The 12914-nt window shown below is 50.9% G+C and overlaps 1 protein-coding gene across 4 annotated transcripts in view; it reads left to right on the plus strand.

Moving 5' to 3' along the window:
- The first annotated feature begins 1648 nt into the window (after window positions 1-1648).
- Window positions 1649-12914, plus strand: part of CAMTA2 (calmodulin binding transcription activator 2) — a 1245102-nt gene continuing 1233836 nt past the window's right edge. For 3 of the 4 annotated variants that reach the window (XM_085638477.1, XM_085638474.1, XM_085638476.1), the window contains exon 1: window positions 1656-1732. The gene's annotated coding sequence lies outside the window, so the exon portion shown is untranslated. Of the gene's footprint in view, window positions 1733-12914 lie in introns of all 4 variants that reach the window. The other variant, XM_085638475.1, reaches the window with a different exon arrangement.

Below are 12914 nucleotides of genomic sequence, written 5' to 3' on the forward strand. Positions count from 1 at the left end.
TGCCGTTGGTTTCTTTAGTAGAGCGCTGAGTTCGGCGTGCTTCCAGCTCTCAGGGAAGGTGGCGGTGTTGAGGGAGGTGTTGATGATGTCCCGCAGGCGGGGTGCGATGACAGCGTCGGCCTTGTTGAAGATGTGGTGAGGGCAGGGGTCGGTTGGGGAACCAGAGTGGATGGAGTTCATCGTGCTGATGGTGTCTTCGAGGTTGATCGGTGTCCAGGCGTTGAGGGTGGTGGTGGGGGGCGTTGGTTTGGTCGTGGGGAGCGTTGGTTGTGTTCTGAAGCTGTTGTGTATGTCAGCGATCTTGTTGTGGAAGTAGGAGGCGAGGGAGTTGCAGAGGTCTTGCGATGGGGTGATGTCGTTGGTTCCGGCGTTGGGGTTGGAGAGCTCTCTGACGATGTTGAAGAGTTCCTTGCTGTTGTGTGCGTTGTTGTCCAACCGGTCCTTGAATGCTGTTTAGTGTAGTTTAGTGTAGTCATCAGGATTGCTACACTTGGTCAGTTCATCAGCAAAATTGTAGCAATCATTCTGATGCGTTTCAACCCTGTGACACCTTCCAGGTCAGGAACTATAGCCAATTCCTCTAGATTTCAAAATAAACAAAACCGGGACCTCCGTAACCACATCATTGGTACATTCATTACATAGTCAACATTCCTTTGTATTAACATCACAGTACGCACACGTTCATTACTCCCAATAACAGCTCACAATTTACCTTTTCGAATCCATTTCAATGATTCTACTCCTACTCAAAACACTACTAAATGCATGAGAATTGAAGAGCACAAACTGAAACTCACGACTGGTCAACAGAGGAAAAACAGGAAGCACATATTACTAATTTACTGTTCAACTCAAATCTTGGGTGCCAGAGTAGCATGCTACTCGCTGCAAAGTCCTTCAAGGCCATGTCAGGGGGTATGTAGAATCGGGCAGTACGACAAAGCAAGGCGGCAGCAAATGTATAATAATACAAGTTGGTTTATTGCAGAGAAAAATCCCTAAGGATGGACCCACGGCTATCAGGCCAGATGCTCAGGAGAATGCTCAGAGGGAACTGACCTTTCTCCTGGCAACTAGAGATAGGTTCAAATACAGAACATTCTATTACAGAGTAATAAAGAAGGAAAGTATGGTAGATTAATTAAAATAGTGAATAACATTTCATAATACATAATCAGAACATATTAAATAGAACACAGGGTAATAAACTCTTTATAACTACAATTTACGACGCATTTTAGGGGCGTATTCGGGTACTTGTGATGGTCCAAACTCATGTTTAATATCTTCAATTTACATTTTTTCTCCATAATCCCAACGCAGATTACACTCAAACAGTAAAATGGGACATGTCACGCGAGGAATCCGAATATCACGCTGAGTGACAGGAGTTCTGACCGGAGCAGCTTCCCAGTGCTCTGGCGGTGGCAGCTCTCGGACCCAGGTCCAGCATGCCGCCACCTGCCCGAAAGTGATGTGTTCCCCCCTCACACCGTCCGGTGGAGGCGGGACATGGTATGCCTGCGCGGAAAGGCGTGACCCCCACGGCGCTGCCCGCGAGCCCCACGCTCGCCGTTCGAAGGAGGCGTGGCCTCGCTCTGACAGCAGCGAGGAGGCACGTGACGCGCCACGCCGGGGGTGCGCCTGGCTCTGTGCGCGCTGACGTCAGACGTCGCCGCCCTGAGTGAGGGGCTGCTGTGTAAGATGGCGGTTGGCAGGGCTCCGGAAGGTAAGAACCCTGCTCCCGCTGCCCCCTGCTCGCGACACGGGCCCTGGGAAGCCGCGGTGCACCTGTCAGACTGGTCCGTTCTGACCAATGTCTAACCGCTCCCTTCGGTTCTTCCCGGGGCTCAGTGCATGCATCACACGGGAGGCCTGTAGGGGCGGAGATGGCGTGTGAGGTGCACCTGCTGAGGGCTGAGCACCAGGGTACGGGAGGAGCAGATGGGATGGTCCTTGGGGTTCGTCTCACCTGGACCCTGCTCCTCCCCTGGGCTCTTGTTCCATTATCAATGGAGCCTCTCCCCCATCACTTAGTGTCTCCCGCATCCCTTAGGGTCTCCCTCCTCCCGTGTCACTGGCCCGCATCCCTCCCCTGTCACTGGCCCGCGTCCCTCCCCTGTCACTGGCCTGTATCTCTCCCCTGTCACTAGGCTCTTGTTCCATTCTCATTGGAGATTCACTTCCCCATCACTTAGGGTCTCCCTCCTCCCAGGGCCCGCATCCCTCCCCTGTCACTGGCCCGCATCCCTCCCTTGTCACTGGCCCGCATCCCTCCCTTGTCACTGGCCCGCATCCCTCCCTTGTCACTGGCCCGCATCCCTCCCTTGTCACTGGCCCGCATTCCTCCCTTGTCACTGGCCCGCATTCCTCCCTTGTCACTGGCCCGCATTCCTCCCTTGTCACTGGCCTGTATCCCTCCCCTGTCACTGGCCTGTATCCCTCCCCTGTCACTGGCCTGCATCCCTCCCTTGTCACTGGCCCGCATCCCTCCCTTGTCACTGGCCCGCATCCCTCCCTTGTCACTGGCCCGCATCCCTCCCTTGTCACTGGCCCGCATTCCTCCCTTGTCACTGGCCCGCATTCCTCCCTTGTCACTGGCCTGTATCCCTCCCCTGTCACTGGCCTGTATCCCTCCCCTGTCACTGGCCTGTATCCCTCCCCTGTCACTGGCCTGTATCCCTCCCCTGTCACTGGCCTGTATCCCTCCCCTGTCACTGGCCTGTATCCCTCCCCTGTCACTGGCCTGTATCCCTCCCCTGTCACTGGCCTGTATCCCTCCCCTGTCACTGGCCTGTATCCCTCCCCTGTCACTAGGCTCGTGTTTCATTCTCATTGGAGACTCACTTCTCCATCACTTAGGGTCTCCCGCATCACTTAGGGTCTCCCTCCTCCCAGGGCCTGCAACCCTCACCTGTCACTGGGCTCTTGTTCCATTCTCATTGGAGACTCACTTCCCCTTCACCTAGCCCCCCCCCCTCTCTCCCCCGTCAAGGGGCCCGTATCCCTTTCCTGTCGCTGGGCTCTTGTTCCATAATCAATGGACGCCCCCCCCCCCCCCAATCACTTAGGGTCTCCCTCGTCACAGCGCCCGCATACCTCCCCTGTCACTGGGCTCTTGTTCCGTTCTCATTGGAGACTCACTTCGCCATCACTTGGGGTCTCCCTTCTGTCTCTGGGCCCGTATCTCTCCCCTGTTACTGAGGATGTGTCCCATGCTCATTGGGAACATGCTCCTCCTCTGTCACTGGGGTTTTGTCATCCTGTCTCGCCCCTTCACCTGGACCATGTACCTCACCTGTCACTAGGGTCTGGCTCCCTGTTACTGGGACTCTGCCCCTCCTCCCACGCCACAGCGGGATTGATTTACTCCTGCCCTTCACCCTTTTCTCCCTCCTCATCACTGTGGCCTTGCACCGTGCTACCCTCGCCTCTGGGAGGAACCCTGCCCGTCACACCTGTCTTTGCCTCCGCCTTTGATCTCTGCCCCCCCCGTGCCGATACAGTCATCCTTAACCTGCCCCATTGCTCGTCCCCACACCTCTACCCCAGTGAGGGTCCAGGCAGAGAGGAGCCTGAAAGAGTGAAGTCAATGGGCGTACAGCGGGAGGGGAGCGGGGATCGCCCTTTCGGTGTTTTGTAACGAGTGTACCTTTTAATAGGGAGAGAGTGATTGCAAATAGGATAGCGGCGTGTTTAGAGCTCTCTCCCCAATAACCTCTCAGGTGTGTGTGTGTGTGTGTAATGTATGTGTGTCTGCCCGTCTGATGTAAAGACATATCAAACAACTGGTGGTGCACCGCTTTAATGACCGTAACCTCCCCTTTAACTTTCTGACCTCGTCTCATAATTCCCAGCCCCTAATCCGTTTGGGTTTCCAGGGACGCACCGAGAGTTAGACGCCTGCCAGTGCTCCTCGTCCGTGTCTTATTCCCTCAATACTCCCGCGGCCGGGCTCCCCACAGATGCTCTAGTCACTGCTTCCATCGTGGGAACCTTCGCTGCGGGCCCTGATCTGGGGGGCTGTTCCCACGGGAGCACTTCTAACCTACGTGTCTGAAGTGTAAGGTCGGTGGCTGCATGCATCGGCGCCGTCCTTGTACGAACCACACACGGCTCCCGGTCACATGTCCGCTCGTTGCCGTTTCTTGCCAGGGAGCCGTTTCAGGTTTTGGATAGCTCCCGGGCGGAGCCTGGGGCGGCCGAGGGGTATTTCCTGTGGGAAAGCGATATTTCCGCCACCATGCGTCGGTTTAAAGACCACTTATGTCAGAAGGTTGACGGTGTGACCAGATGAGGAAGGAGCTCGCGTGTTGTCAACTTTATTTGTAATTTATCGTACTGCACAAAAGAGGTCGCTTCCGTACGCAGGTTTGCGGCATCGCTTTTACTCTCGCCCATTTGAATGCTGAGTTACTATCTCCAGGGTAAACCGAAGAGCCCCGTTTTACTCCTTTAATTTGCGGGGGAACAGCTCCGTTTCTAAATCACTGTAATGGGTTTCAGTGCAAAAATATAGTTGAATATTGAAGAAAATAAGAGCATACACCCGGAGCAGGAAAAAGAAGTGAGACAATCGGGAAATACAACTGCACAGAAACCAGTTAAAGCGAACGTAACTTGAATTGGATCCGACCGGAACTACTTTCAGAGGCACCACAAATGGAGCAGCCTCCGGCTGGATCTGCGGAGGAGCAGACTAGAGCCCGAACCTAATCTCGGGAGTTTGTCTGAAGGCAAGAGCAGGCCAGACTGACAACCGCTCGATAAGACGTGTAACCGGACTAGAATATACTGGAAACCTACATTTAATACAACTCCGCCACCGAAATCCAGGCAGAATGCTGCCAGGACAGGCATTAAACGGAAGAGAAGGGAACAGAATCCAGCTGGACAGCGTGCTGAGACGCAAAGCAGACGGCGGAGAGTCGGACCAAATACTCCTTCAAGAAGCTGTGGGAAGTGTGGCAGAATGGATGGAGCAGAACCCGATCAAAAGACAGCTGAAAGATTGCAGGGTACACACCGAGCCGGAAAAGAACCGAATATTTCTCGGGTACAAGACAACTTGACTATTTTTTAAAATAGTAACATGGAAAATACTAAAGGTAGAAAAGAACTGGAGACACAACTTAACTGAAGGTGTCTGTAGCAACTAGATCATTACGGGCTAGAATCTAGTGGCATACAACCAGAACTAAAATAAATATCCGCAGAATGGAATTGAACATAGCAGAGAACAGCTGGAATAAGCGACAGCAACATCACTCTGTATCTAAAATGCACAAGAATGTATCCCAAACACAAGACAGATAAAGCTGGACGGAACCTGAAAGACGAATTGTGCATGGCCAGAACACAGTCGTCACAGAAAACGAAGCGAATGCGTCTGCCTGGTACAGAGGAGGGGGCACCAGAACCACCTTTGACTCCTGTGGCAGTAGAGAGATATACTCACACAATAGACGGACAACGTTATATCAGACAAGAGCAGAGTAAATCTGGAACACTACAGTCACCACGGAGTACAGTTGGGTTAACCGTGCAGCCAGCGCAGAATAGATGGAAGCTGGCTCAGTGAGACTGCAACAATAACTGAAAAGAACAACGTGCATTAAGCAGAATCATGGCGTCTACTTGGGAAGTGTCTGATTAGACAGTTGGGGGATTTTATCGGGCTCTGTACAGTTTACCTGTTCATGAGTGTCGTGTTGGTGTTTTCGGGGAATCGGAGGGGACGTGTATTTGAACCTTTTTGTTATCTCCTTGGTAAGTGTTTGTATGTCCTGTCTTCTATAGTGTAACTCTTCTGAAGTATTATTGGGCCTGTCCTTGCAGTGCTCATGTATTTGAGCCTAAGCTGCTCGTGGGCCTACATTTACTGTTTATGCTCGTTTTTCCTTCTGTTGACACTGTTCTTGTGTGTGTACTTGGCATGTTCTGGGTTGTGTGAGCTCTGGTCCTGCGTCAGCCTTGAAGATTTGTGTGCGCTGTTTTTGTTCCGACTGTTTACCTCAGCTGGTTCCATTCTTATTTGGACTGTGTCTGGTAGAGCTGGGGAGTATTCTAGCAGTGATTGGGTACTTCGCCTATGTTGTAAAGCTGGGAGATATTCTAGCAGTGTTTGGGTACTTCGCCTATGTTGTAAAGCTGGGAGATATTCTAGCAGTGTTTGGGTAAGTCGCCTGAGTTGTGTATCTTGGTAAAGTTCTGCCAGAGTTTGGGTAGTTCTCCTGTGTTGTAAAGCTGGGTGACGTTCTAGCAGTGTTTGAGTACTTCCTGTGTTGTAGCTCTGGCTATAGTTCTAGCAGTATTTGTGTACTTCGCCTGTGTTGTAGAGCTGGGTGACGTCCTACCAGTTTTAGGGTACTTTACCTGTTTTGTATAGCTCGGGGATAGTCTAGCAGTGGTTGTGTACTTATTTTATTCATGAAGTTTTATATAGCGCGAAAAAGACCATTTCAGGTTTCAAAGCGCTGTACAAATGGAAAATAACAATGTACACAAAGTAATAAAATCACATGGTGATATCACAAACTAGACTATTTTGTTTAATTGGGCTTTGTGATGCAGTACACAAGTAAGTTGTAGTGAGAGGGAGATTGGCAAATAACATAATTGGTAATGTCATAAAATTAACAATAGAATCTCAAGCATGGGAAGCCATAAGAAGTTTCCAGAAACAACTGGATTAACGGTGGTAAAGTTTGATATTATCAGTGGGGAAGGAAACAATTCAATAATAAAAATGTGACTTCTTTTTAGGTCGAGCCTAGTCAGCGCGCATGCACTGCTCTGCAAGGCTTGGTGTGTTCAGTACATGAGCTTCAAGCTGGCCCATTGCTTGCCATTGGTTGTTCCAGGTGCCTTTCTCAATTTCTTACTTCTGAAAGGTACATCGTGCCCATTTGTTCCCCTTTTTGGTCTGTCGTTCCCTCACATAGTGACTGGCCCTTTTCAAGGGCTCATTTTGCTTCCGTCCATTTCAGTTAGATTTGTGCACTATGGTTTCTGATTGCCTGCCTCATGTTCTGGAAATGTTGCAAATATGAGCAGTTGACCAATGGTATTGCTTCCCCCTCCCACCAACCGTTTCTCCGTGTTCTCCCCATCCGCACTTTAGCTTTCACTTATGATCTATAGAGTCTGGGTTACTGAAGATCGAGTTTAGCAGCTCCCTTTCACCCAATCTTTCGTTTTTTGCATTAATTATGTTTCGCTCATTAGGAACTCGTGTTGCTCTGCTTATGTAAAAAGGTCTGTAAATCTTGTTCTTTATCTGGTTGCAGATGTGGTAGATGTATCTCTGTTCCTAGTGGTAATTCCCCTTTCTTAGTCCTCTACACAGTGCTGTTGCTTCTTCTTTGATCCTGTCATAATTCCTCAATTCTTGGTCCTCTAAGCAGTGATGCAGCTGCCTCGATGTTTACATTGGTAATTCCTCATTCTTAGTCCTTTAGCTAGTGCTGCAAGCTGCTTCTCTGGTCCCAGTGGTAATTCCTCATTTTAAGTCCTCTAGACAGTTCTGTTAACTGCTACTCTGATCTAGTCGGTAATTCCTCTTAAGTCTTCCAGACAGTGACAGAGCTGCTACTCTTGTCCCGTTGGTAATTCATCATTGTAAATCTTCCAGACAGTGCTGCTAGCTGCTACTCTGATTCCGTCTGAAATTCTCCCTCTTTTTAAGTCCTCTGGGCGATGCTGCAGCTGTGTCTCTGGTTCCAGTGCTTATTCCTCATTCTTAGTCCTCTAGCCACTGTTGCAGCTGCGTCTCTGCTCCATGATGTAATTCCTCATTCTTAGTCCTCTAGGCAGTGATGCAGCTGTTTCTCTGGTCGCAGTGGTAATTCCTCATCCTTAGTCCTCTAGACAATGCTGCCAGTTGCTTCTCTGGTACTCTCGGTAATTCTTCATTCTAAGTCCTCTAGGCAGTGCTGCAGCTGTGTCTCTGTAAATACATTTACTACAGTAAAAACCAAAACACACCATTGTCATTAACAACGCCAATAGCTCTGACAAATATGAGATCTGTAGCATTTCAAATACTTGTTTGAAGGTGGTTATTGAAGGGTTGGTCTTGGTCTTCGGAGGAAAGGGTTCCAGATTTTTGGAGCAATACAGGAGTAGGCTCCCTTGTAGATTTTATTTTTTGTGTTGAAATTTTGAGGTTTGCGAAGTAGGGAGCTTGTGCTACAGGAAGATCTATTACCATCAGATGGAACCAGTTTCTGGGCTAGGTAGCAAGGAGTGTTGTGGTGAAGGGCTTTGTGTCGTACAGGAGATTTTTATGTGAATCCTAGCTTCATAAGGTAGCCAGTTCAGGGTGTGTAAGACGGGGGTTGATATGCTCATTTTTTGTAGGCCTGTGATGAACCGAGCAGCCACATTAAGGTTAGTCCTCAGAGGAGCTAGTTTTATTTTCGGTAGACCCACGAGGGTAGCATTCCAATAGTCAAGCTTGGAGATCACAAGTGCTTGAACTGCTATTTTGAGATCTGCAATGGGAAGGAAAGGTTTTAGTTACCTCAGTGTGTGAAATTGGTGATTACCCCCTCTGGTAGAGGTGTTGATGGGGTTCTACATGGAGAGGTTATTGTCTAGTAGGAATCCTAGGGATTTTGATGGATCAGTATGTGGGGTACAGTTCAAGGATGTAAGATGTGGAAGCCAATCATTGATGTTAGAGGTGAAATTGAGTGGTTGTGTTGTAGAGCTGGGGTATATTCTAGCAGTGTTTAGTTACTTCGTCTGTGAGAGCTGGTTGACATTCTAGCAGTGTTTGGATACTTGGCCTGTGTTGTAGAGCTGGGGCTTATTCTAGCAGTGTTTGTTCCCTTCGCTTATATTGTACACCTGTGGAATATTCTAGCAGTGTTTAGGTAATTCACATGTGTTGTAGAGCTGGGGGATGGTCTAGCAGTTTTTGGGTACTTAGCCTGTGTTGTACAGCTGGGGGATATTCTAGCAGTGTTTGGGTACTTAGCTTGTGTTGTGGAGATGAGGGATATTCTAGCAGTTTATTCACTTTGCTTGCGTTATAGAACTATGGGATTTTCTACCAGTGTTTGGGTATTCTGCTGAGTTGTAGAGCCGGTGGATATTCTAGCAGTGTTTATTCACATTCTGTGTAGTAGAGCTGGGCGATATTCAATCAGTGTTTTAGGTACGTTGCCTATGTTGTAGAGCTGGGTGACATTCTACCAGTGTTTGCTGGGGGAGGGTCTAGCAGTGTTTGGGTACTTCGTCTGTGTTGTAAAGCTGTGGGATATTCTAGCAGTGTCTGGGTACTTCGTCTGTGTTGTAGAGCTTGGTGACGTTCTATCAGTATTTACATACTTCACTGGGGCTGTATTTTGATTCATTTATTGAAGTCCATAAATCAGTATTGGTTTGTAGTGGGTTGAGTGTACAATCAATGATCTAGGTAAGGACAGTGACCACGTAGATGAAGCTCTTTTAACTTTCCATCATGACTTTGTCCACAAGTCCGTAGTGGCAAGGGTTGCAAGCGACTTGCTAAGTCACCACATACAATACGCATGTTTATGACGATGCGGCTTGACGTTCCCTTTGAAGGCGGCCTTGCAGGTGTTTGATTGTATCGGGGTTCATGAATGCCGCAGATTGGAAACAGGCAGAGGAATGCATGTTTCAGACTGAGGAGAGCAATGGAGGACTTGGATGGGAGAGGGCAGTGCTGGTTTTGGCTAGGCTTCTGAGATCAGTGGAAAGTCCTAATCATAATCTATTCCTCTTTGTGTTGATAAAGTGAGGTTTAGGGCGGGGGGTGATGGTGGTGGGATACAGTCTAGTTGACTGCACATGGAAGGCTTAGGTACGGCTGTAAACAGCAGACTGCTAGTATTGGTGTCTCATATAGGGCTGATCCATGCTCCCTCTACTTTGTGTCTGTGGGGTGAGGGTGGTGGGATACATTCTAGCTGACTGCACTCGGGTAGGGCTGTGGACAGCTGACTGCTAGTATTAGTGTCTCATAGAGTGAGGGTCCATGCTCGCTCTACTTTGTGTCCGTGGGGTGGGGGGATGCAGTCTAGCTGGCTGCACTCTGGTAGGGATGTGGACAGCTCTGACTGCTAGTATTGGTGTCTCATACAGTGATCCATGCTCTCTATTTTGTGTCTGTGGGGTGGTGGGATGCAGTCTAGCTGGCTGCACTCGGGTAGGGATGTGGACGGCTCTGACTGCTAGTATTGGTGTCTCGTACAGTGATCCATGCTCTCTCTACTTTGTGTCCGTGGGGTGGAGTGGGGCGATGGGATCCAGTCTAGCTGACTGCCCGCGGGGGCTGGGGTAGGGCTGTGGACAGCTCTGACTGCTAGTATTGGTGTCTCATACAGTGATCCATGCTCTCTCTACTTTGTGTCCGTGGGGTGGAGTGGGGCGATGGGATCCAGTCTAGCTGGCTGCACATGGGGATGCTGGGATAGGGCTGTGGACAGCTGACTGCTAGTATTGGTGCCTCATACAGTGAGGGTCCATGCTCTCTCTACTTTGTGTCCGTGGGGTGGTGGGATGCAGTCTAGCTGGCTGCACTCATGTAGGGATGTGGACAGCTCTGACTGCTAGTATTGGTGTCTCGTACAGTGAGGGGCCGTGCTCACTCTACTTTGTGTCCGTGGGATGGGGTGGGGGGATGCAGTCTAGCTGGCTGCACTCAGGTAGGGATGTGGACAGCTCTGACTGCTAGTATTGGTGTCTCGTACAGTGATCCATGCTCTCTATTTTGTGTCCTTGGGGTGGTGGGATGCAGTCTAGCTGGCTGCACTCTGGTAGGAATGTGGACAGCTGACGGCTAGTATTGGTGTCTCGTTCAGTGAGGGGCCGTGCTCTCTCTACTTTGTGTCCGTGGGGTGGTGGGATGCAGTCTAGCTGGCTGCACTCGGGTAGGGATGTGGACAGCTCTGACTGCTAGTATCGGTATCTCGTACAGTGAGGGTCCATGCTCGCTCTACTTTGTGTCCGTGGGGTGGTGGGATGCAGTCTAGCTGGCTGCACTCTGGTAGGGATGTGGACAGCTGACTGCTAGTATTGGTGTCTCATACAGTGAGGGTCCATGCTCGCTCTACTTTGTGTCCGTGGGGTGGTGGGATGCAGTCTAGCTGGCTGCACTCGGGTAGGGATGTGGACAGCTCTGACTGCTAGTATTGGTGTCTCGTACAGTGATCCATGCTCTCTCTACTTTTTGTCTGTGGGGCGATGGGATCCAGTCTAGCTGGCTGCACGCGGGGGCTGGGGTAGGGCTGTGGAGAGGTCTGACTGCTAGTATTGGTATCTCATACAGTGATCCATGCGCTCTCTACTTTGTGTCCGTGGGGTGGAGTGCGGCGGGTGGATCCAGTCTAGCTGACTGCACGCGGGGGCTGGGGTAGGGCTGTGGACAGCTCTGACTGCTAGTATTGGTGTCTCATACAGTGAGGGTCCATGCTCGCTCTACTTTGTGTCCGTAGGGTGGTGGGATGCAGTCTAGCTGGCTGCACTCTGGTAGGGATGTGGACAGCTATGACTGCTAGTATTGGTGTCTCATACAGTGAGGGTCCATGCTCGCTCTACTTTGTGTCCGTGGGGTGGTGGGATGCAGTCTAGCTGGCTGCACTCTGGTAGGGATGTGGATAGCTCTGACTGCTAGTATTGGTGTCTCATACAGTGAGGGTCCATGCTCGCTCTACTTTGTGTCCGTGGGGTGGTGGGATGCAGTCTAGCTGGCTGCACTCAGGTAGGGATGTGGACGGCTCTGACTGCTAGTATTGGTGTCTCGTACAGTGATCCATGCTCTCTCTACTTTGTGTCCGTGGGGTGGAGTGGGGCGATGGGATCCAGTCTAGCTGACTGCACGCGGGGGCTGGGGTAGGGCTGTGGACAGCTCTGACTGCTAGTATTGGTGTCTCATACAGTGATCCATGCTCTCTCTACTTTGTGTCCGTGGGGTGGAGTGGGGCGATGGGATCCAGTCTAGCTGACTGCACGCGGGGGCTGGGGTAGGGCTGTGGACAGCTCTGACTGCTAGTATTGGTGTCTCATACAGTGAGGGTCCATGCTCGCTCTACTTTGTGTCCGTGGGGTGGAGTGGGGCGATGGGATCCAGTCTAGCTGACTGCACGCGGGGGCTGGGGTAGGGCTGTGGACAGCTCTGACTGCTAGTATTGGTGTCTCATACAGTGAGGGTCCATGCTCGCTCTACTTTGTGTCCGTGGGGTGGAGTGGGGCGATGGGATCCAGTCTAGCTGACTGCACGTGGGGGCTGTTGTAGGGCTGTGGAGAGGTCTGACTGCTAGTATTGGTGTCTCATACAGTGAGGGTCCATGCTCGCTCTACTTTGTGTCCGTGGGGTGGAGTGGGGCGATGGGATCCAGTCTAGCTGACTGCACGCGGGGGCTGGGGTAGGGCTGTGGACAGCTCTGACTGCTAGTATTGGTGTCTCGTACAGTGATCCATGCTCTCTCTACTTTGTGTCCGTGGGGTGGAGTGGGGCGGTGGGATCCAGTCTTGCTGACTGCACGTGGGGGCTGTTGTAGGGCTGTGGAGAGGTCTGACTGCTAGTATTGGTATCTGATACAGTGGTCCATGCTCTCTCTACTTTGTGTCCGTGGGGGCAGTGGGCGGGTGAGAACTGGTGTCCAGGACCGTGGTCTGGCTATAGCCGCTGGAATTGGACTGTCCTTGATACCCTGTGTTAGGAGCTGTACTTTGGTCACTTTCTTACCCCGTGACCAGGGGGGACTCCAGCATGGTAGGTTGTTTACGGGCAGTTCTCTCCACTCGCGTCGGGTTTTGTCGCCAGTGTTTCCCCGAGCAGGCTGGTGGAGATGTCCATCTTTGTTGTGGTTGGCCGGGCCTGGCTTGTGCATTAGCCGCTGTGGATGTAAACAGAGGAGGCAGGACGACAGCTGCTG

The sequence above is a fragment of the Triturus cristatus genome, chromosome 12, assembly GCF_964204655.1.
Source record: "Triturus cristatus chromosome 12, aTriCri1.1, whole genome shotgun sequence".
NCBI classification, from domain to species: domain Eukaryota; kingdom Metazoa; phylum Chordata; class Amphibia; order Caudata; family Salamandridae; genus Triturus; species Triturus cristatus.